Below are 4036 nucleotides of genomic sequence, written 5' to 3'. Positions count from 1 at the left end.
GGGCCAGCCAGCCTTATATCTGTGCTGCAGAGGCAGACTCTGTGCCATGTGTCCCAAGTGATAGGTCCAACACGGTTGCATTCTATGAATCTGGCCAATCCATTTAAATGTACGACTCGTACACGCCTTCCACATCATTCGAATCTTCACCTTCATGGAACACTTGAAATTGTAACATTGTTGTAGGGATCCAACTGAATTTCCAATGCACAACTCGTACAAGTTTTGAATCCGCATCCGTCTCCATGACAGTCCGGAGCCAATGGATGCGCCCGGCTCGTTCAACTGACTGTACAACGCTTATTTTGAATATACACATGCACCCGTCTCCATACGATTCAATGGCCAAGGCGTACGCCTGCCTCGGACCATGCCTGTCCGACGCGTATGCATGATAGTCACCCGCTGCGTACGCATTGTCACCCGCATCGGACCTCATTGCATTCAATGACAAAGCGTACGCACGGCTCGGTCATGAACCATGCAATGCGTACGCATTGTCACCCGCGTCGGACCTCATTGCATTCAATGACAAAGCGTACGCACGGCTCGGTCATGAACCGTGCAATGCGTGCGCATTGTCACCCGCGTCGGACCTCATTGCATTCAATGACAAAGCGTACGCACAGCTCGGTCATGAACCGTGCAATGCGTATGCATTGTCACCCGTGTCGGACCTCATTTGTGTGCCTATTATACAGATACAACACACATTTACTGGCCAGGGACACCTGTGCACACCTACCACACTACAGCTTTGGCCACACAGTGTCCCATGGCATGTAAGGCTGCATTCCCTGGGTGTTTGGGGGGGGGCACAAATGGTTTGTTGGGTGGCACTTTGTGCAGCCACTCCCAGGCTGTGCTCGTGTACATGGGGGCAGAATCCTTTGTGTGTTGTCCACATTACCACTGTGATGTGCAATCGTACAGTAATGGGCATGAGTCACAGACACAGTTTCAGGTTGATATGTTTAGGATATGTCACATACACCCTGAGTCCTGGGGGTGATGGCATGTACGTCACAGTGAGACCTGTAGCCACAATACTGATGTGCACCCACAGTCTGTGTGCATGTTGTGTCTCAGATGTGTATGATCAAATGTGCCCAATGGGTGACAGTCTCCACATCCATGTGGTATATGCATCAACCTTGATGGGGTGTGTGTCTAAGAGACATACATGTAGGGCCGGCAGGAACAACAGTGGCCACTACCTGTGGGACTTACGCTTGCCTTGTGGTGTGTACGTGCTACGCCATGTCCATTGCTGTGTCGATGTGGCAATACAGGGACCCTGGGTTTCTGCATGGCAAAGATCTGTGATGCCTGGGAGACATCAGGGCCTCACTTGTCACTGTGGTGTGTGTTTGGAACGTTGCAGCAGTACATAGGTTGGGGGACACAGCCAGATGATTGGCCATTGTACTACATGGGACTCATGTGGACATGTGGAACTGAGATGTGAGGTGGTGGTCATGTAGGTGACATATGTGTCCATGCCCAACAGCACACACCTCAGTACATTGTGTAATGTCATGATCTAGCATGTTAAATTGATCCTGGTCATGGCCACATGGGTCGATGAACTAACAATCTTCCTTTGTGCATCTCTGTACTGCAGGGCACCAGCTGTCCATCGACTGTTCCCAGACCTTGCAACCATGCAGGAACGCGACTGCATCAGACGGTACCGCTTCACCAGGCCACTGATTGAGGAGTTGGCGGAGCAGTTGGCGCCACATCTGCGACCTGGCCGGACATACCCTACAGCACTGACCCCAGAGGTGAAGGTGATGGCAGCCCTGCACTTCTTTGCTACTGGTACCTTGCAGTACACAGTGGCTACTGCTGGTGGGATGTCGCAAACGATGTTTAGTCGGGTGCTAAGCGATGTCTTGGAGGGGATGTTGCATTTCCTAGACCTGTATATCAAGTTCCCGAGCCCAGCTGAACTCTTTGAAATAAAGGATGCCTTTTATACACTGTGGAGGATGCCGAACGTCATTGGATCTATTGATGGGACACATGTGGCCCTGATACCACCACAGGCACATCAGCAGGCATACCGTAACAGGAAGCACTACCACTCCATCAATGCTCTGGTGGTATGTCTTGCTGACATGTCGATCACACATGTGTGTGCACGGTTCCCTAGTTCTGCGCACAATACCTACATTATGAGGAGTAGTCGCATTGCAACGCTGATATCACAGATGCCAGCTCAGCATGCCTGGCTTGTCGGTGTGTACTGACTGTTTCTCATTGTGTGTGTTTGTCAATGTTGTATTCCGCACTCCTACAAAACTCAGCTACTTGTTCATTTTTGTGTGTGTAGGTGACTCCGGAAACATGCCGTGGTTGCTGACACCTCTCAGGAACACTGTGACACCAGCCGAGCTGCGCTACAATAAGGCACATGGTCGGAGCAGGAGGGTGATTGAGCGGACATTCGGCCTCCTAAAAAGCTGCTTTCGCTGCCTGGACAAGATCGGAGGGGCCCTCCCATATGAGCCTGCAAAGGTGTGCAAAATAATCCTTGTATGCTGCATGCTACACAACATGGCAGTGCGGAAGGAGGTGCCTCTCATCCAGGATGACGATGACGATGACCAACCTCCGGCATCTGTGGAGGATCCCGGCCTGGGCCAAGATGCCAGTGATGATGAGGATGAGGGTGACGTCCGCTCACAGCTCATCAACAACTTCTTCACCTGAATGTGAGTTTCAAGGGTTGTTATGTGAATGTCTGGATGTAGCCTGGAATGTGTTGTGGCAGCTCTGTTGCTGTCCGAGTGTGTCTGTGTGCCACTTGACTGGATGCGTGCAGTGATGTGTCCATTCAGGTGGTGTGTACTCCACAATAGGGCAGTACTGCTAACTAGTTTTTGTGTAGGTGTCTTGCAACATGTTTTGTGCATGTGTATTGCAGTTCTCTCCTGTTCTTCTGTGCCTTTGACTGTGTCTTGTGTCTGTCCTTCCCAGGGTACTTTGCCTGTTGTTTGGTCAACACTGACCCCCAACACCCAGAAGTCAACACCAGTGTGGAAGTTGACAATTCCCATCAACTGATGTACCACACATCCCTGGACTTCCATTCTCCAACACATTGTGAGTGTGTGTCCACTGTTACGTAGAATTACCGTGCAACCATTGTGGAATAAACGTGTTGCTGATGTGTAATGAACCTGTGCTACGCTTTCTTATGTGCGTTGTCTGTCTTCCCACATCTGAGTGACATCTGCTTACCTCACCTGTGGACTTGTCACCACTGACTGGGGTTGGTGTTGTGTCTGTGCATGCCAATGTGTTTCAGGTCAACATCATTGTGTGTGATGAGTAACGTGGCCATGGTGAGTATGTGTTGTGTTGCCATAGTGGTGTGTCTCCCTCACATGTGTCACATCACCATGACTCACCTTACGTTGGTCACAATGTTGCAGTATTTGGCATGCACTGTGTTGTGTAGCAGATCGACATCTCCATGAACATGACAAGTTGGAATCACAACAGAGGCAAGTATGGTGTACTGGTGAGTTTATTTTCAAACATGTGTGAGGGAAGTGCACAGGATGGTGGGTGCTGTACATTGGTTTGGGAATCCAAAGTTCACATTAGAGTTGGAAGTGCTGGTAGATGAAATGTCCAGAGTAAAGTCCACAGTCATCTGCTACATTGGCCCAACATGAACCCTCCATGTCATGTGGGCGAGTTGTGTGCGATTGGACAAGGTGAACGGGTTGCGCACAAAGGACATTGTCCAGAACAGGTTTAGAGGCCCTGGGGGATGTGCTGGGTCATCTGACTCTCACATGTCCTTCATCGGACGACCCCTCTTCTTCCGAGGGGGGGGATCCTCATGTGCAGGCCTCTGCGGTGCAGGAGATTCTCCGCCAGAGTCCTCCTCCCTCCCTGTGGCGCAGGCAGATGGTGTTACGACAGATGGTGTGGCCACACAGGGAGGTGTGGACATGTTGGTGTTGATCTGGCGGAGGCATTGAAGTATGTCCAGATGCCCCGCAGTAATGTCATCCCA

The 4036-nt window shown here is 50.8% G+C and overlaps 1 long non-coding RNA gene across 1 annotated transcript; it reads left to right on the top strand.

Annotated features, from left to right (window-relative positions):
* Positions 1-2081: 2081 nt before the first annotated feature.
* Positions 2082-3082, top strand: LOC146805152 (uncharacterized). Its single transcript, XR_014967431.1, has 3 exons — positions 2082-2244; positions 2339-2720; positions 2986-3082. It is a non-coding gene; the product is annotated as an uncharacterized LOC146805152 (long non-coding RNA).
* The last annotated feature ends 954 nt before the right edge of the window (positions 3083-4036 follow it).

The sequence above is a fragment of the Triturus cristatus genome, chromosome 8 (assembly GCF_964204655.1).
Source record: "Triturus cristatus chromosome 8, aTriCri1.1, whole genome shotgun sequence".
Lineage (NCBI taxonomy): Eukaryota > Metazoa > Chordata > Amphibia > Caudata > Salamandridae > Triturus > Triturus cristatus.
The sequence above is the reverse complement of the archived record's forward strand: the minus strand, read 5'-3'. Positions and strand labels throughout refer to the sequence as shown.